The sequence below is a fragment of the Heterodontus francisci genome, chromosome 13 (assembly GCF_036365525.1).
Source record: "Heterodontus francisci isolate sHetFra1 chromosome 13, sHetFra1.hap1, whole genome shotgun sequence".
NCBI classification, from domain to species: domain Eukaryota; kingdom Metazoa; phylum Chordata; class Chondrichthyes; order Heterodontiformes; family Heterodontidae; genus Heterodontus; species Heterodontus francisci.
This window is the reverse complement of record NC_090383.1, coordinates 49,628,331-49,649,727: the sequence shown is the minus strand read 5'-3', so window position 1 is coordinate 49,649,727 and position 21,397 is coordinate 49,628,331.

Below are 21,397 nucleotides of genomic sequence, written 5' to 3'. Positions count from 1 at the left end.
GAAAACCTGCTTACAATGTCAAGGGGTATTGAGGAGCCTGGCACCAACTTGGCACAGGGCTTTGTGCAAAGCTTGAAACCTATCCCTTTCAGCACCAAAGTGGTGGTCAACTCCATCAACACACTTGTAGCACCAACCGTGATGCAGTGTCTGGTGGCCGATGTTTTAACTTACATTGCAGCACAAGCAGTTTCCAACAGCAGTCCACTCAGACTGAAGTCATGCAAGGTCAGCTTGCTACCAGGCAAGCCCAGACTGTACTCATGAAAGCTCAGTTTTCTGTTATACAAGCTCAGACTGCTGCCATCATGGCTGCGGATACCAATGTGCAAAGGGGCTTGTAGTGTTTCACAGCAGATATCCTCCAACAAATTATTAGGATTCTTGATACGCCGCAGCAGGGTCTACATGGGCATGAGCGGAGATAAGAGAGAAACTAGAGAAGGAAACAACTTCAGGGTTAGGATGGGGGATGTTCGGCAAAATGGACTAGTGGAAGGGAGGGACGCAACAGAGGTAGCTGATCGGATGGTCTCAATCTTGATGACAAAGAAATCCATGAGCTCCTCGCACTTGTTTTTGGTGGTGAAGGTAAAGGTGATGGGGAGAGGAGTTTAAGAAGATGGCTTGCAACAGAGGAAAGAAACCAAATCTATCTTTGCATACCAGAATGATCCTGGAATAATGAGCAGTTTTTGCAGATGAGAGCAGGACCCGATAATGCTTTATGTGGTCCAACCAGAACTGTCGGTGAATGGCTAAACCAGTTGTCTGCTATATCCATTCAGGTTTGTGTCCCTTGGACTTAAAGGAGCAGAGATGAGGACCATACCAGGTAGAATGGCCAGGATGAGAGAGTAATGGTTTTTATGGGGACTAGGGAATCAGAGGTGAAGGTAAAGGTGTGGTTGAGCAGATCAGTAGCTGCAGAAGTGTCTTGGTGAACGGAGAGCCAAAGGCTAGACAGTGGGATTTTGAGAGTGCCATTGTAAGTGAATTGGGGGAGAATTTTTTCCCAGGGGTGGGTACAGAAGGAAGTAAATTTGCGAGGGGAAAGGGGGATCAGGGTAGACTGCGATACAAGGAAGTAATCATGCCACCACGAATCTTGGGACCCACTTAGCCAAGGACTTCAGGACTCCTCCAGAGTGGTGCAGGCAGCCCTGAGCCCACTCTGCATCTTCTAAGAAGACTGGCCTCCTTTTCCTGATGTGACACAAGGGCCTTGACCTTTTGAGCCCTGAAATGATAGAGCGGGACAAGAGTTAGCTTTTAGTGTGAAGGGAGGTCACAGAGAAGTAAGTGGCAATGAAAGCAGCTGCAGCTTCTTATGCTGAGTGTCTAATAAGGTGTAGGCCATTTAAAACTGAGATGAGGAGAAATTTCTTCACGCAGAGGGTGCTGAATCTTTGGAATTATTTACCCCAGAGGGTTGTGGAAACTCAATCATTGAGCATGTTCAAGACAGAAATCAATATATATCTGGATATTAATGACATCAAGGGTTATGGGGATAGCGCGGGAAAGTGGTATTGAGGTAGATGATCAGCCATGATCTAATTGAATGGTACAGCAGGCTCGATGGGCTGAATGGCCTACTCTTGCTCCTTTGTTCCTATGTTCCTACTCTTGTTTGGTAACAGTCCTGTGAAGTGTCTTGGTACTTTTACTATATTAAAGGTGCAATACAAAATACAAGTTGTTGTTGTTCTTGTTACCTACGGTGAAATAGGAGGAAAGAAAGGCTAAGGTGTGAAGTAAACCTACATGATGTCTCCTCCAGCATTGCGATTCGTCATGAACATGACTCTCCCCCTGCTCGTGATGACCAAAACATCTTCCTCCAGAGGCGACAGAACGTACAGGTGATTTCAGCCTCCTCTGGTCGTTGCCTCTTTCGTGCTGTTCTCCTGCAGGAAAGAAGGAAGTGTTTAGTAACAGTCTTGTGAGTTGGGTTGAGAATTTGCCTGTCATGATCAAATCATTGGTATGTTGTGTGGAATATGTGGGATGTCGGGAAATGAAGATTACAATAGTAATGTGTAGGAGTGCAGAGTGTGTGAGTAGGAGGAAAAGGAGATGGAGTGAAGTGTGCTGCAGCTGGTAAAGAGCCCTGTACCATGCATGCCTCTTTTCAGATGCAGCTGAATTTCTAGGTCTTGCTTTTTAACTGTTTCTGTATTGTGACAGACAGAAAGTTGCCAATGAGAAAAATTGGCCCCGATATGAACTTCGAGGCATGTTAGGAGTGGAGGTCCAATATCACATGTCAAACCAGAAGTAATTGCACATGTCCATCTGTGGCATTTTAATGCAAACACCTCATTATCAATTTACTTCTGTGTTTGGCATCAAATACATGACAACGGGCATGATGAGGGCCCACATGAAGCAATCTCAACTTCAGTATACAAAGTGCCAATCCAAAGATGGAATTTGGAGCAATTGGGCAATTTGGCACAGGGACAATTTCAACATATTAGTTGTGAACACACAAAGACTGTGCTGTGCTTCAGTAAAGCCTCCTCGATGTACTCGTTTGGGCAGCGAGGAGTCGGAGTGAGATGCTCTTCCCCAGCAATTGGAGGAAGAAACTTGCTGCTGCTACCTAACCAGATTGGGGAAAGTGAGCACATTCACCTACATCCTGCTATGTGCAGCAACCCCCACCCCTCCATTCTGCCTTATCAGCTGAGATTTTAACTCACTCAAAACTCATTCACTTGCACAGGGTTAAAATCAGGTCTATTCATGTCTATTTTATCACTTCACTCCTCACAACTACCTTCCTTGCAAGGGCACTCATCCTTTTCTTTCGATGCATTTCCTCACCTATCCATCCATCCACCACTGCTACTCAACTTAACCCTTATGCAATTTGACACCTCTCCCTGATAGTCACCCTAACCATATGGACTGCATCCATCATCTTTTCAGTACATGTCATTACAGTCACTCATAGGTCTGCTCTTTCCCCTGTTGCAGAAGAAAGCACAAAACACAAGGGAGAAGGAGAGAACCAGAGGTGGTCCTCCACAGCTGACAATTGCACTGGAAATCAGTGGCATCTCAGCATCCCTATCCATTGGAGATGGTGCGATGGGAACCTCTCAGCTATCTGCTGACAGAATTCGATATCATCAATCCACATGTCATACAACTTAGTCGTGTTGACCTGATTTCAGCAGCAAGTGAAATATGAACATCTTCATAATGGCTGGATGCAACATGCTTACATTTGTCAGTACTAATTCATGTCTTTTCTCTCCAAAAAGGCCTTCACAAGCACGTGCAGCAGTCACTAGACCACAAAGACAATAAATCCTCAAAGGAGCTGATACCTTCTGAGGGTGCACTGTCACAGGAGTCATGCTTACCATACACCAGCTCGAATATTCACACTTTGGTGGGTCCAGTTAGACAGATAGTTGAGTTTCCACCCAGTGACTCACAGTTCATAAGAGCAGATGGTAGTGGCAGGGACAGTGTGGAGAATTCACGTCAAAGGACATAGCCCTCTCCAAACTCTGCTCAGCTGGACACAGATGGTGCAGGTCAGAGCTGCTGATGAAAGGCACATTCATTGAGGGGCAGCAAAAAATCTGTGATGTACTGACAGGCCTTCCATGCACACTGTCCATGACTGCAGGGAGAATGGGGGAGTCTGTGGCGTAGTGGTATTATCACTGGACTAGTAACCCAGAGACCCAGGGTATTGATCTGGAGACATGGGTTCGAATCCCACCACAGCAGAAGGTGGAATTTGAATTTAATTATTAAATCTGGAATTAAAAGCTAGTCTAATGAATGCCATGAAACCATTGTCGATTGTTGTAAAAACCCATCTGATTCATTAATGTCCTTCAGGGAAGGAAATCTGCTCTCCTGACCTGGTCTGGTCTGCATGTGACTCCAGACCCACAGTAATGTGGTTAACTCTTACATGCCCTCTGAAATGGCCTAGCTAGCCACTTAGTTGTATCTAACCACTACCAAGTCAATAAAAAGGAATGAAACCGGACGGACCACCTGGCATCGACCAAGGCACCAGAAACGACAACGGCAAACCCAGCCCTGTCGACCCTGCAAAGTCCTCCTTACTAACATCTGGGGGCTTGTGCCAAAGTTGGGAGAGCTGTCCCACAGACTAGTCAAGCAACAGCCTGACATAGTCATACTCATGGAATCACACCTTACAGACAATGTCCCAGACACTGCAATCACTATCCCTGGCAGGACAGACCCAGCAGAGGTGGCGAGACAGTGGTCTACAGTAGGGAGGGAGTTGCCCTGGGAGTCCTCAACATCGACTCCGGACCCCATGAAGTCTCATGGCATCAGGTCAAACACGGGCAAGGTCACCTCCTACTGATTACCACCTATCCCCCTCCCCCAGCTGATTAGTCCTCCATGTTGAACACCACTTGGAGGAAGCACTGAGGATGGCAAGGGCACAAAATGTACTCTGGGTGGGGGACTTCAATGTCCATCACCAAGAGTTGCTCGGCAGCACCACTACTGACCGAGCTGGCCGAGTCCTAAAGGACATAGCTGCTAGACTGGGTCTGCGGCAGGTGGTGGGGGAACCAACACGAGGGAAAAACATACTTGACCTTCTCCTCACCAATCTGCCTGCCGCAGATGCTTCTGTCCATGACTGTATTGGTAGGAGTGACAACCGCACAATCCTTGTGGAGACGAAGTCCCGCCTTCACATTGAGGATACTGTCCATCGTGTTGTGTGGCACTATCACCATGCTAAACGGGATAGAGTTCGAACAGATCTAGTAATGCAAAACTGGGCATCTATGAGGCGCTGTGGGCCATCAGCAGCAGCAGAATTGTACTCAACCACAATCTGTAACCTCATGGCCCGGCATATCCCCCACTCTACCATTACCATCAAGCCAGGAGACCAATTCTGGTTCAATGAAGAGTGCAGGAGGGCATGCCAGGAGAAGCACCAGGCATACCTCAAAATGAGGTGTCAACCTGGTGAAGCTACAACCCAGGACTACTTGCGTGCCAAACTGCATAAGCAGCATGCAACAGACAGAGCTAAACGATCCCATAAACAACGGATCAGATCTAAGCTCTGCAGTTCTGCCACATCCAGTCGTCAATAGTGGTGGACAATTAACTAACTGGAGGAGGGGGCTGCACAAATATCCCCATCCTCAATGATGGGGGAGCCCAGCACATCAGTGCGAAAGATAAGGCAGAAGCATTTGCAACAATCTTCAATCAGAAGTGCCGAGTTGATGATCCGGCTCGGCCCCCTCCTGAAGTCCCCAGCATCACAGATGCCAGACTTCAGACAATTCGATTCACTCCACGTGATATCAAGAAATGACTGAAGGCACTGGATACTGCAAAGGCTATGGGCCCTGACAATATTCCGGCAATAGTACTGAAGACCTGTGCTCCAGAACTTGCCGCACCCCTAGCCAAGCTGTTCCAGTACAGCTACAGCACTGGCATCTACCTGCAATGTGGAAAATTGCCCGGGTATGTCCTGTACACAAAAAGCAGGACAAGTCCAACCCGGCCAATTACCGCCCCATCAGTCTATTTCAATCACCAGTAAAGTGATGGAAGGTGTCATCAACAGTGCCATCAAGCGGCACTTGCTTAGCAATAACCTGCTCAGTGATGCTCAGTTTGGGTTCCGCCCGGGCCACTCAGCTCCTGACCTCATTACAGCCTTGGTTCAAACATGGACAAAAGAGCTGAACTCAAGAGGTGAGGTGAGAGTGACTGCCCTTGACATCAAGGCAGCATTTAACCGAGTATGGCATCAAGGAGCCCTAGAAAAACTGGAGTTAATGGGAATCAGGGGGAAAACACTCTGCTGGTTGGAGTCATACCTAGCGCAAAGGAAGATGGCTGTGGTTGTTGGAGGTCAATCATCTGAGCTCCAGGACATCACTGCAGGAGTTCCTCAGGGTAGTGTCCTAGGCCCAACCATCTTCAGCTGCTTCATCAATGACCTTCCTTCAATCATAAGGTCAGAAGTGGGGATGTTCACTGATGATTGCACCATTCGCGACTCCTCAAATACTGAAGCAGTCCGTGGAGAAATGCAGCAAGACCTGGACAATATCCAGGCTTGGGCTGATAAGTGGCAAGTAACATTCGTGCCACACAAGTGCCAGGCAATGATCATCTCCAACAAGAGAGAATCTAACCATCTCCCCTTGACATTCAATGACATTACCATCGCTGAATCCCCCACTATCAACATCCCAGGGACTACCATTGACCAGAAACTGAACTGGAGTAGCCATATAAATACCGTGGCTACAAGAGCAGGTCAGAGGCTAGGAATCCTGCGGCAAGTAACTCACCTCCTGACTCCCCAAAGCCAGTCCACCATCTACAAAGCACAAGTCAGGAGTGTGATGGAATACTCTCCATTTGCCTGGATGGGTGCAGCTCCAACAACACTCAAGAAGCTCAACTCCATCCAGGACAAAGCAGCCCGCTTGATTGGCACAACATCCACAAACATTCACTCCCTCCACCACTGACGGTGGCAGCAGTGTGTACCATTTACAAGATGCACTGCAGCAACGCACCACGGCTCCTTAGACAGCACCTTCCAAACCTGCGACCTCTACCACCTCGAAGGGCAAGAGCAGCAGATGCATGGGAACATCACCACCTGCAAGTTCCCCTCCAAGTCACACACCATCCTGACTTGGAACGATATCGCCATTCCTTCACTGTCGCTGGGTCAAAATCCTGGAACTCCCTTCCTAACAGCACTGTGGGTGTACCTACCTCACATGGACTGCAGTGGTTGAAGAAGGCAGCTCACCACCACCTTCTCAAGGGCAATTAGGGATGGGCAATAAATGCTGGCAGAGCCAGTGATGCCCACATCCCATGAATGAATAAAAAAAAGTCCACCTCAAGCATGAATGTGTTGATGTCACTGACATTGCGAGAATGTCTCTTCCATGGGTACAGCGATCAACTCCATGACCGTGGCAATGAAATGAGTCTATGTATGCCTTGACCATCGCCATCCAGGCTCTGAATACCAACATGTGTGGTACTTTAAACAGGAATACAGAATAACTGACCTTATAAGACATTACTGATCTGCAACTAACATCTCTCCAGCAGAGTCAGAGCAGTGAAATGTGGCTGGTCCAAGGAAAGGATGATGGTGAAAGGGGACATGGAAGTGAGGACTCCACTCAAAGCATTTCACTTCTCACCAGTTGCATCCCCATCCCTAACTCCCAGGCATTACCTGACATGTTGCCTCTTCACCAGATGGCCGAATCTGCCCCTACACAGATTCAAGTGGAGCAGTCTTTGGCCAGGGCCTCACAGACTCCAAAACCCAGAGCACGTTAGCCAAGAGTCAAAACAGGAATTTGAAAGCCTGTTTTGACCTCAGGGCCCACAGTGGTTGCACCACATAGTAACAGTAGGAAAAGGAAGAGTGAAGTTTTGTTGTTCAGCATGGATATGCACATGATGTATGAGAAAATTTAATGTTGTTAAGTTTCCCTTCTTTAGTAGAATCACAAAAAAATTATTACTTAACACCACTTTCCCATGTTGTCCATTCTTGGTTGCTGTGTGGCAATTCGCCTTTTCAGTTGCCTGGTGATGAATGGGAAGTCATGAATTGACGGGGATCAATTGGGAGATATGAAATGGGTTGTTAATTGGTAACAGAATAGCACTGCATCAGTGAGATATGGGGGAGGGGGTGGTGGTGCGGGGGAGTGTGTATGAAATGAGTGTGACCATTGGATGAAGTTGTTGCACTGGTTCAGTGCTAGTGACTAACTAACCCTTACAGCTATAAGCGAATCCTTGGCATTGTGGATTACAATAAAGCGGTTGGTGCAGTGATAGGGGTCATCATCTTCCTCCTCCTCCTCTTCCTCAGCTTCCTTCTGCTTCTCCATCTCCTTGGATTTGTACACGGCTTGTTTCTCTTGCAGCACTAATCCTCACTTCTGTGCAATGTTGCACAGAGTGCAGCATGCCATGATCATTCTGGAGACTCTGGCTGGTGAATACTGAAGGGCATCTCCAGATCTGTCCCAGCATCTGAAGTACATCATGAGTATACTGATTGCTCGGTCAGTGACACATCTGGTTGTCATGTGGCTTTTGTTGTACAGCTCCTGAGCTTCATTGGTTGGGTTTCACAGGGATGTCACCAGCCAAGTTTGAAGGGGGTATTCTCTGTCTCTGAGCAGCTACCCCTTAAATCCTAAGAGCTGAGGGAGCTTGGACTGCCACAGGATTAAAGCATCATGGCAGCTCCCAGGAAATCTTGTGCACATCTGCAGAAATATCATTTTGTCATTTCACAGCAGCTGCACATGACCAAATGGAACCCCTTGCAGTTCTCAGATATTCCTGGTTAATCTGGGGTGGTGGGGGGGTCTGGATTGTCATGTGTTTGCAGTCGATGACAGCCTGCACCTTGGGGAAGCCTGCCAGAAACGCGAACCCAAGTGCCAGCTCATTCTGACTGGCATTATCACAGGTGATGTTGACATAATTGCCAGTCCTGGCAACCAACCCATCTGTGTTCAGCCTTAAGCATTTGTGTGCAGCTGATTAGGAGATCCTGGATATGTCTCTGGCATGCCCTGGAAGAATACAGAGGCAAAGAAGTTGAAGCGGTGATCATTCTGACAGCCACTGGTAAAACACGGCCACCATGTCCAGCAGGGAGCAGATCTTCTTCTAGGAGTCTGCAGATGTCTGCTACTACCTGAACAACAACCTGAGCCTCCTGAAGCATTGCTCTTCGGAGAGGTCTAAGAAACCGAGCCTCTGCCTGTCCACCCAGTTATGTGGGTTGTGCCTCCTGTGAACCCAACCACTGCTCACCAACTGCAAGTCTCCACTCAACAGGGTTTAGCTGCTGGTGATACTCATCTTGATCCTTATCTAAGGCAGCAAAGGTGTCATCCATCTTGAACTGAGCCTCAAAACGTCCGAAACTTAGAAACTAACCTCTCACCGCAAGTATTTATTTATTTTTTATTTAGAGATACAGCACTGAAACAGGCCCTTCGGCCCACTGAGTCTGTGCCGACCAAGAAGCACCCATTTATACTAACCGTACAATAATCCCATATTCCCTACCACCTACCTACTCTAGGGGCAATTTACAATGGCCAATTTACATATCACCTGCAAGTCTTTGGTGGTGGGAGGAAACCGGAGCACCTGGCAAAAACCCACACGGTCACAGGGAGAACTTGCAAACTCCGCACAGGCAGTCCCCAGAATTGAACCCGGGTCCCTGGAGCTGTGAGGCTGCGGTGCTAACCACTGCACCACTGTGAGCAAAACTTTTCCCAGTGGTAGGTAAGAAAACAGCTGTAAAAGTACTGAGTATTTATTGTAGTATTTGCCTGAATTTTAATGAGCCACATGAATTTGCTTAGTGTTCTCATCTTGATTTAAATGGAGAGACGTCCAGGAAACCCATGGACACACCTTTAAATTTGAAAAGACATTTAAACGTTGCTAAAATGGAGTGATTTGTATTTTAAAATTTTTAACCCGCCTCTCCCAGGTGGGTTGCGTGCAACCAATCAAATGCGCCTTGCTCAACCCAGAAGTTGGCAAGTTGGAGCCAACTTTCGGCAAATTTAACCACCCACGCGCTCCTAAACCCATGTCCTCTTCCGTGTTAAAATTCCCCTATTGTGTCTGAGAGTATACAACCTTTTTTATCTGTACTTAACATATTATCCTTTTACGGAATATGGGAAGAAAGCTAAAGAGGAAGAATGAATTCTGGTGTATATTCTCAGGATTAAATATTAGAATTTTTATACTGGTGGATCACTTGCAGCTTAACATGTCCTTTATAGAATATGAATTATCCTTTAAATGGACACTATCTTCATGGGAACTGTTTGACAAACCTATTTCCATTTGTTTACAAATACCCACTTCAGTCCTAAGTCGTATCAAAACTCGTTCTCAGGTCACTTGTGTAAGACATCATTATAACAAAAATGATGCGTGTCTGTAATTTACAAATGTAAAAATAGGTTTACCAGATGTTTTTGTAAGCTATTAGTACCTCAATAATTGTGTTTTTAGAGGATAAAATTTTAAATCAGTTGACTTACCTTTAACTAGGTCAATTACAAATGACAAAAGCCACTTTAATGCTCATTACATTGTGTGAGCCACCTCTCATCTCTCCCTGGAAAGAAATGGCCTCAATCTTGAAAATCTCCTTAACGGGAATGAATAATTAAACTCACAGGTTCCACTTGTCCCAAAATAGAACATGTTGTAGCAGTGAGTCGAGGAGCTAGGATGAGATCTTCACTTTGTTGTTTGATATAAAGAAAAAGAAATGTAAAATAGTTTTTAAATCAGGATTCAGCAGGTGTACAGAATTAAAATGCAGTTATCACTTCAGTTCCATTTAGCAGGCCATAAATTCAATGTTTGTCATTAAAATACTGCATTCTAGCATTTTATTACAGCATTAGTGCATTTATGGCTTGGACAGAATTGAAACAGTAACCACATATAATTCCTTACACCACCAGAACTTTGATTTTAAAAGTCATTTTACTCTTTTATCTCTTCATATCAAGACACCAAGCTAAAGACTTGGGTTCTCAGTTCTGTGACTCATTGTTAGAACATATTCTATTTTTGGCACAAATGGCCCCAAGCTACCACAAAGATGTCAAGGATGCAGAAGCTTTAAACTGTAGCTGAAGCTTGTGCTTCTCTTCCCTGTTGCCCTAGAGTACAACATGAGAAAACATTGTTTGTTTTCAGAATTCCAATATAATTCCAGTCTCTGATAGATTGTTCAATAGTTATGACATTAATATCATAAAGTACTGTTTTCATTCTATTATGCATCCTTGAATCATTTTTCACTCATGTTGATTTTACCCTTCGGAAACAAATAACTTCCCTGGATTTGAAATTCACTTAAAATGAAAATAATGAAGCTGATGTTACATTTTTGTGTTTTACAGATGAAAATGTATGAAGAGCATATGATTTATGGATTGTAATGCTCCCACCCCCACACACTTGTGCACAATATATTTACTCTTCATTTTTTTTAAAAAGCGAAGATATGAATATGAAGAATATTTTGAACAGTTTTTACATTAGTTATGGCAAAGACTTACTTTTGTAGGAAATATCGTCTTTCTTTGAAAGTCTACGTTGATCTTTTATTTGTCTGCTGCTATACAAAATGAGGATGTACACTTTGTGCATCTGCAAGTAACTAAATAATGACCCAAAATTTTCTGGAGCAGAGCAGCTCATGGCATGCCTCATTTAAAAGAAACAGAGGAGCAATGGGTAAAGGCAATCAAGTGAATTAAAGTTAAATCAGATTTAACCCTGTGTCCGACAAAGGGCCGTCGATGCCCCAACCACCGCCAACGTCCAGCACGCCCCTCACCACCCCCAATCGACTACCCTTCCCTCACCGGGGCCCGACTGATCACTCCCGGCGAGGCCCCAAAAACGTACCTTTTCTCAGGACCGTCCTTCCTCTTCTTCGTGAAGCTGTGTTGTAGTCCCAGCAGTGGCGACTTCTGGTGGCGCTGTTGGGTCTAAGAGCTGCTGTCCCACTGATTGGCCAGCATCTGCCTCAATAAGCTGGAAGTCCCGCATCAGACCAAGTAAGGGCCTGGGGACCGTAAAATCTGGACTGGATCCCCAGGCCTGGCGGAGGTTTGGCCAACGACTTTGCAGTCGGTGGACGGCTCCCATCCGACAAGGGTAAAATACAGCCCAGAGTTAACATTTCAGGTCTTTCTGATGAAAGGCAAAGTTATGCTATATTTCGCAGTGTGCTTGTGGGAGAGCTTGCGCTGTGGGCCAAGTGAATTTAGCCTGTTCAATTCCTGGTGTGAATTACATGCTGAATTTGGCCATATCAAATGGTGCATAGTTGGGGAAGTTGGGGAAAGAACCAATGTTTTGTACGTTTTGGACAATACTTTCATGCTTTAGTATTGGTTTCTGCTATTGAAATAGCACCATACTGAGTGGTGCTATATCTTTGGGGATGCGATAAAGTTACATGATGAGGAAGAGAACATCATGAGGGACAACAAATGCAGAGACACCTACACTAATATGTCAATGACTGTCACAACCCCAGTGCATTTACAGACCAGATTCCACTCTGACAGACCTGTTTTTGCTGCCTCCGCTTTACAGAGAAATTGTCACACAGCTATAGCATCTGCTGCAGGCTGTTGTACATAATATTATCACAATGTTTGGCTGATCCCATATATGTATATTAAATATTCATGGCACTGGGTCTTTCCAGCTATCACCTGTGATCTGCCAATTTTGTTTGTCAGCTATCAGCATTTTTAGAGTTTACAAAAGGCATTGATGATTTTCACTGTGGTGTGGAGGCAAGGGCAGGACAAGGAACACAATGCTTCCCTGCTGCTAGGTTTCCCCAAGAGTGTAGAGAATTACAGGTGGAATCCATCTACTGCACAGACTAATGAACTTGGCTGCAGCATCCTGACAGGCAAAGTGAACCCTCCTTGCACTCATCTCATGAGTTTCTTTTCTGCCTGAGGGAAGTGAGGGTGGAAATCGCAGAGGCGCTGGCCATAATTTTTCCGTCTTCCTTAGACTTGGGGGTGGTACCAGAGGACTGCGGAATTGTAAATATTACACCCATGTTCAAAAAAGGGTGCAAAAATAAGCCCAGGAACTCCAGGCCAATCAGTTTAACTTTGGTGGTGGAGAAACAGCTAGAAAAAATAATTCGGGACAAAATTAATAGTCACATGGACAAATGCAGGTTAATTAAGGAAAGCCAGCATGGATTTCTTAAAGGAAAATCATGTTTAACTAACTTGCTGGAATTTATTGAGGAGGTAACAGAGAGGGTTGATGAGGGCAATGCTGTTGATATGGTGTACATGGACTTTCAAAAGGCGTTTGATGCACTGCCACATAACAGACTTGTGAGCAGGGTTATAGCTCATGGAACAAAAGGGACGGTAGCAACATGGATATGGAATTGGTTGAGTGGCAGGAATCAAAGAGTAGTGGTTCATGGATGTTTTTCGGGCTGGAGGAAGGTTTGTAGTAGAGTTCTCCAAGGATCAGTGTTGGGACCCTTGCTTTTCCTGATATATTATAAAGACCTAGAACTTGGTGTACAGAGCACTATTTCAAAGTTTGCAGATGATACGAAACTTGGAAGCATTGTGAACTGTGAGGAGAATCGTGTAGAACTCCAAAAGGACATAGACAAGTTGGTGGAATGGGCAGACAGGTGGCAGATGATGTTCAACGCAGAGAAGTGATTTATTTTGGTAGAAAGAACATGGAGAGACAATATAAAATAAAGGGTAAAATTCTAAAGGGGGTTCAGGAGCAGAGGGACCTGGCTGTACATGTGCATAAGTCATTGAAGGTAGCATGACAGGTTGAGAGAACAGTTCATAAAGCATATAGTATCCTGGGCTTTATTAATAGGGACATAGCATACAAGAGCAAGAAATATATGTTGAACTTATATCAGGTACTTTTTTGGCCTCAGCTGGAGAATTGCATCCAGTTCTGAGTGACGCACTTTAAGAAAGAGGGCATTGAAGAGAGTACAGAAAAGATTCATGAGAATGGTTCCAGGGATGAGGAACTTCAGGTATGAGGCTAGATTGGAGAAGTTAGGACTGTTTTCCTTGGAGAAGAGAAGGCTGACAGGTGATTTGATGGAGGTATTCAAAATCATGAAGGGTCTGGACAGAGTAGATAGAGAGAAACTGTTCCCACTCATGAAAGGATCGAGAATGAGCGGGCACAGACTTAAAGTATTTTGTAAGGGAAGCAAAAGTGACATGTGGAAAAGATTTTTCATGCAGCGAGTGGTTAAGATCTGGAATGTGCTACCTTAGAGTGTGGCGGAGGCAGATTCAATTGAAGCATTCGAAAGGGAATTAGAAATAGTTATATGAAAAGGAAGAATGTGCAGGTTTACAGGGAGAAGGCGGGGGAATGGAACTGAGTGAATTACTCTTTCAGAGAGCTGGTGCAGACACAATGGGCTGAATGGCCTCCTTCTGCACTGTAACAGTTCCGTGATTCGGTGACATTCGCCCCATTGTATGAACTGCTCAAAAATTGAATTGTTTGGGAGTGGTCTGTAGAGTGCCAGAAGACATTTGAAGAAGTGAACAAAGTACTGATCACTGATGCTATTTTGGCCCACTATAATTCCAAGAAACAACTGGTTTTAGCACATGATGCCTTACCACCACAAGGGTTAGGTGTGGTATTATCTCACATAATGGAAGGTGGTCTGGAGAGGCTTGTAGTGTATGCTTCACATACCTTAATGAAGTCAGAGCAAAATTACTCACAAGTTGAGAAAGAGGCGTTAACCATCAGATATGGTGTTACAAAGTTCCACAAGTACCTGTATGGTAGGAAATTCACTTAACTAACACCAAGCCCTTACAATCATATTTGGTTCAAAGAAGAGGGTACTATCCTGAGCGGCAGTGCAGCTTCAGAGATGGGCGTTGATTTTGATGGCCCATCAATATGATATTAAATATTGTAAGTCAGCAGATCATGCTAATGCGGATGTTCTTTCAAGACTTTCCATGAAGATTGATTCATTTTTAGCCACTGAGTTACTTGTGAATTACTTTACATACACAAGTGACATGCCAGTATCTGCCAGAAAAGTTCATGAAGAAACTCACAGGGATGTGGTTCTCAGTAACGTGCTAAATTATGTCATGAATGGCAGGTCTAAACAATGTGATGATGACAAACTGCAGGAGTATTGCACACATAGAAATGAACTGATTGTAGATCAAGGCTGCCTCCTTTAGGGTTTAAGAGTAATCTTTCCAAGATTTAGAGAGACTGTTAGAGGAACTACATTAAGAGCACACAGGCATAGTGCATATGAAAGCAGTGGCAAGAAGGTCTTTTTGGTAGACAGAGATATCGAAGAATTGATGAAAAGTTATGAAGTGTGTCTCCGAATGAGAAAGGATCCAACCAAGGTTCCTTTCATTCCATGGTCAAACACAAAGAAATCATGGGAACGAGTGCATGTCGATTTCTTTGAAATGGAAGGGAAAGAGTACTTTGTTTTTGTCAATAGCTCCAGCAAGTGGTAAATGCCCAACACAACAAGTGCCAAAACTGTTGAGGTTTTGAGAAGTTGGTTTGCAATTTATGGGTTTTCAGAGGTGTTAGCATCAGTCAACAGTCAGCAGTTTACGTCAGAAGTGTTCAGAAAATTTCTGAGTAAGAATGGAGTCAAACACACTCTGGTACCACCATATCACCCAGCATCAAATGGTGCTGCAGAAAGGAATGTGCAGATTGTGAAGAGGTCTTTGAAAAAGTACTTGCTAGGTGACAAGCTAGGCAATTTTGTAAGGAGTAACCTTCTATCCCAATACAGGTTACTCTACTGTTTGAATATGAGAATTATGAGAAATAGAGAGACAACACTCAAAGCCAAAATTAAACTCTAATATCTTTACTAGGTTTGGTAGGAGTACCAATTAACAATACCATACACCAGTTAGTCACAAATACTTTACAAGGAGTTAAACCCAGTGAGAGGTCACTTTCTGTTGATTGTACTCTTCAGCAACTGACCAAGTTGCTAGACTTAAACACCGAATCATTCTTTGCATTGATTTTTATACCTTTCTTTCCAAGGTGGACACAATGTTTGATTGACAAGATTGTACTGTCCTATCAAAATCCACTTTAAGCTGCAATTGTTCAATGAGACATCTAATTCTTTGTTCAAATTACGATTTCAGAAACTTCTTTGACGATGAGCATATCTTTATATTTCAGTAAATTCAACATCTCTTATGGATGTTACAGATGCCTTTGAGACCTTTATCAGTGAAGACAAAAGCAGCTTCCTTTCCTAGTCACACACACATTTTAAAACCAATAGACAATCAAACAATCAGAGTCCCTTAAATTACTGACTTCTTTCAAGCTATTGCTTAGAAAATTAAAGGCAGAGTTTATCTGAAAATGCATATACAATAAAATTAGCTTCTCGTGGAGTTGGTTGTTTTGCTTTTCACAAGAAGACAAACTCTGACATCATCAATCAGCACCAGTTTGTCACACTCCAACAGCTTTTCAAATCACTTTGGACCACTTAGGCCAGCTAAATTAGTATTTTTAAACCATGTTCAGTCTCTTATCTTCGTGTTTTCAGACACTGTGGCTCCATGTTTTTGCATATGTGAAGTCTCTCCAAAGTTCTAACTTAGCATCAAACTGAACCAAGGCTTTGAAGTATGTCTGCTTATTGGTTTCAACTCCATTTTTATGACTTTTCTGCTTTTTACTAAACATTTCATAACTTAAAGTGTTTTTTTCACCAATGACTGTTTATCTGCAATGAAAACAGCTTGCAGCTGTTAGCAGGTTACTTTGGCTCAAAACCCTTTTGGCCTTTGCAATGCATGCTGGTCAGGTTCTGTCAATTTTCTGTAAACCTGTATACAGCATAGCTTCCTGTAATTCATTTAAACTATCCCTTGATGTCATTAGTATTCAGAAATCTATCGATTTCTGTCATGAACATATTCAATGATTGCGCTTCCAGAATCCTCTGAGGTGGAGAATTCTAAAGATTCACCACCCTCTGAGTGAAGAAATTCCTCCTTATCTCAGTCTTAAATGGCCTGTCTCTTATTCTGAGACTGTGTCCCCTTGTTCTAGACTCAACAGCCAGAGGAAACATCCTATCCACATCTACCCTGTCACACCCTGTAAGAATTTTGTAAGTTTCAATGAGATCACCTCTCATTCTTTGAAACTCAAGAGAATACAGGCCCAATTTTTGCAATCTCTCCTCATAAGACAATCTTCCCACTTCCTATTTACATGCCGGTAGAAGATTTTTGGATTCCATTTTATGTTAACTGCCAATCTACTCTCATATTTTCTCTTTGCCAGTCTTATTTTTCTCTTCATTTCCCCTCTCAACTGACTGTATTGGCTTGGTTCTCGTTTAAAGAATTCACCTGACATGCAACATATACCCTGTACCAGAAACATCTCCTCCTTAAAGATCACCCATTGTCCCATTAGAGTTTTTCCTGTCAGTCTTTAGTTCCATTTACCCTGGCTAGATCCCCCTCTCATTTCACTGATGTTTGCCTTCTTTCAATTTAGAAGTTCTACTTTGCATTGTTATTTTCTCTTCTTCATTGCTAATCTAAACATTATGATACAATGATCACTCTTACTCAAATGTTTCTCCACAGATACTTGATCCGCTTGGCCCACCTTATTCCCCAGCACTCAATCTAGCAATGCCTTCTTCTTAGTTGGACCGAGAACATACTGGTCGAGACGTTCTCCTGAACACATGTCAGAAATTCCTCCCTCTACTTTCCCTTACTTTAACATTATTCCAACTGGTATTTTGGCAATTAAAGTCTCCAATATCACCAGTCTATAGTTATTACACATCGCTATGATTTCCCTGCAGATTTGTTCCTGTATTTTTCTCTCACTATTTGGAGACCTATAGAATACCCCCAGTTGTGTGATCATACCTTTCTTGCTTTCCAACGCTAACCAAATGGATTCTGTCTATGCCCCCTCAAAGACATCCATTCCTTCCAACACTACAATGTCTTCCCTAATCAGTACTGCTACCACCTCCTTTTTTTCCCTTTCTTTCCTGAACACTCTGTATTGTTAAACATTAAGTGTCCAGTCCTCGCCATTTTTAAGCCATATTTCCATTATTGCTACTCCATCATATTCCCACATAGCTATTTCTGCTTGTAGCTCACCAATCTTATCCACCACACTTGTGCATTTACATGCATGCACTCTAAACCTGCCTTTGTATTCCTCCTAGCCCTTCCTAGTCTGCTACTATCTAATATAGTACTACTTCCTTCTCTAGTACTATCAACACTCTCACTTTATGTACCTTATTCCTCTTTGCTACTTCTATATGCTGGACCCAGCCCCATGCCAATTATTTTGTTTCCTTTTTTTGCTGTTTTTTCCTTCTTTTATTTCTCTGTTCCTTTCTTTTTGCTTTCGGATAGCATGATTCTACCATTCACAGCTCCTTTAAACACATTTTTTGTATCTTTATTTGTCCCATTACTATTTCCTTTCTCCTTGCACCATTATCTCTTTTGTCATTTAATCTCTCCTGTCTTCCACCCGATCACAGTCTTTGCCTTTTGTTCTTTTCCCCACCCTACCCCATTTCACTTGCTTAAAACCTGTTACATCTCTGACTTTTCCCAGTTCTGATGAAAGGTCATTGAGCTCTGTTTCTCTCTCCACAGATGCTGCCAGACCTGCTGAATATTTCCAGTATTTTCTGATTGTATTTGCAATTGATCCAAGTTATCTGATGATACAAAAAGATAGGTAGGAAAGTAAGCTTTGAGGAGGACGTAAGAGGCTGCAAAGGCATATAATATAATGTGGGTAAGTGTGAAATGATCCATTGTTGAAAAGCAGACTATTTTAAAATGTGAGAGACCAGTAAATGTTGGGATTCAGAGGGCCGACCCCTTTTCCTGAGATTATGACCCCTAGTTTTAGACTCTCCAGCTAGAGGATACAGCCTCTCAGCATTTATCCTACCAACTCCTCTAAGACTTTATACATATCAATGAGATCATCTCTCATTCTTCTAAAGTCCAGAGAATATAGGTTGTTACGAACAGGTGAGAAAGGGGTCTCAGGTTTCCTCTCAGCCTGCACCTGGTCCTACAGGGTTTTATTTTAAACACATTTTTTTTTAGCTGCCGCTTAGTGAATCCTTGTCCACTAACATCCAACTATAAGGCAAAGAAACCAGCCAGACAGGTTTTCTTAGGTTTAAAAAAAAGGTTGAACTTTATTAAACTTAAACTCTAATTCGGTTAACACCTATGGATACGTGACGCGCCCACGCTAGCATGCATATGTGATATACACATGCACATAGAGACAGAAAAGAGCAGAAGAAATAAAGTGAAAAAGATTGAGGCAATATCTGAAGATGGTTTTGGTTATTGTTCTTCGAGCTCGCCGTAAAATCCTCGATTGTAGGTAGGTCTTGCTTTTCATTGGGGCCCAGTATTCTTCTTAAACCTTGTTCGATGTAGGAGACTTTTCTTTCTTGAAGTTCATGTGTCCTCAGTGGGTCCAGAGGCTTGTGAGAAAGAGATGGGAGCGGACAGGAGAGGTCTTCTCACTCCAGAAGCAAACAGTCTTTCTCTGAGTTCAAAAACTCTGTGGCTATTTCAAAAAACCCTGGACCAGCCAAATAGTCATGTGGCCAGCTGGTTTAACCAGTCCTGGCTTTTGTGGATTGTATCACCTTAGCAGTCTCTGGAATGCTCTTCCTTACACCTTCAGTGTCTGGTGATTACAAGCACTGCCTGTCAGTATGCAAATGTTTTTCAGCTAAGTATCTGGCAGCCCTCGTTACAGGTCTTTTCTTCTTCCCAGCAAGTTTAAAATTAATGTTCATATGACAAAATGAATATGTCTCATTCTTGGCAGGTGGGGGCCTGTATGACAAGGTCCATTCTATTTAATCCGTCCTCATAGGACAAGTCCTCTCATTCCAGATTCAGAGGGATTTGGTTGTCCTTGTATACGAATCATATATGTTAGCATGCAGATACAGCCTGTGTGGAGTTTGCAAGTTCTCCCTGTGTTTGCGTGGGTTTTCTCCAGGTGCTCCGGTTTCCTCCCACAAGCCAAAAGACTTGCAGGTTGGTAGGTAAATTGGCCATTATAAATTGCCCCTAGTATAGGTAGGTGGTTGGGAAATATAGGGACAGGTGGGGATGTGGTAGGAATATGGGATTGGTGTAGGATTGGTATAGATGGGTGGTTGATGGTCGGCACAGACTCGGTGGGCCGAAGGGCCTGTTTCAGTGCTGTATCTCTAAACTAAACTAAACTAAACTAAATTAGGGTGGCATATGCTATGTTAGGTTTTATTGCAAGGATTGCAGTATAAGAGTAAGGAAGCCTTGCTGCAATTGTACAAGGCTTTGATGAGACCATACCTGGAGTACAGTGTATAGCTTTGTCTTGTTACCTAAAGAAGGATATGCTTGTCTTAGAGAGGCTGCAACAAAGGGTTCACTAGATTGATTTCTGGAATGAGAGTGTCCTATGAGGATAGATTGAGTATAATGGGCCTATATTCTCTGGAGTTTAGAATAATGAGAGATAGTCTCATTGAAACGTATAAAGTCCTGAGAGGGCTTGACAGGTTGGATGCTGAATGGCTGTATCCCCTGGCTGGAGTGTCTAGAATTAATGGTCACAGTCTCAGGATAAGGGGTCGGCCAATTAGGACTGAGATGTGCAGAAATTTCTTCACTCAAATGGTTGTGAATTTTTGGAATGCTCTGCCTCAGAGGGCTGTGGGTTCTCCATCATTGAGGCTGAAATCAATAGATTTTTGAGCATGAAGAGAATCAAGAGATATGGGGAATCAGGCAGGAAAGTGGAGTCTATGCAAAAGTTCAACCATGGTCTTATTGAATGATGGATTAGGTTCAAAGGGCTGTATAGCCTACTTCTACTCCTATATCTTATGTTCTTATGTCCGAATATATTAGCCTTTCTATCAAGAGAGGTGGAATAAAAGGGCTGGAAATTATGCTATGGTTGTATAAGGCTCTGGTTTGACCACACATGGAATACTGCATTCAGTTCTGGGCACTGCACATCAAGGATGATATAATGGCCTTGGATAGAGGGCAGTACAGATTCAGCAAATGATACCAGTGCTATAGGGTTACATTATGAGAGCAGGTTGCATAGAATTAAGCTTGAATTCTCTTGGCTATGAAAGATTAAGAGGTGATCTAATTGGGTTGTTTAGAATGATTAACAGATTTGATGGGATAGTTAGGGAGAAACTATTTTCTCTGGTAGAAGAGTCCAGCACAAGGGGGCAGAAACCTTAAAATTCAAACTAGACCATTCAGGGGTGATGTCAGGAAGCACTTAGTCACACAAAATCTGGAACGTTTCCCCTCAAAAAATTGTTGCGGCTCGGTCAAAATGAAATGTTAAAACTGAGGTAGGTAGTTTTATATTAGGTAAGGGTATTGAGGGATATGGAGCAAAGGCATGTAAAGGATTTAAGATACAGATCAGCCATAACCTAGTTAAATGGTGGAACAGGCTCGAGGAGCTGCATGGCTTATTCCTGTTTTTATATTCCACTGATTATGATACCACAGCCAGGGCCTCACTGCAGAATTTCCACAAACATGAACAGCAATTATTGCAGTAAAACAAAAATTGAAGGGAAGATATTGGAGCAAAGAGCTGAAACACCTTGTGACCAGAACATAAAGCAGCCCTACCAACTAAGCTG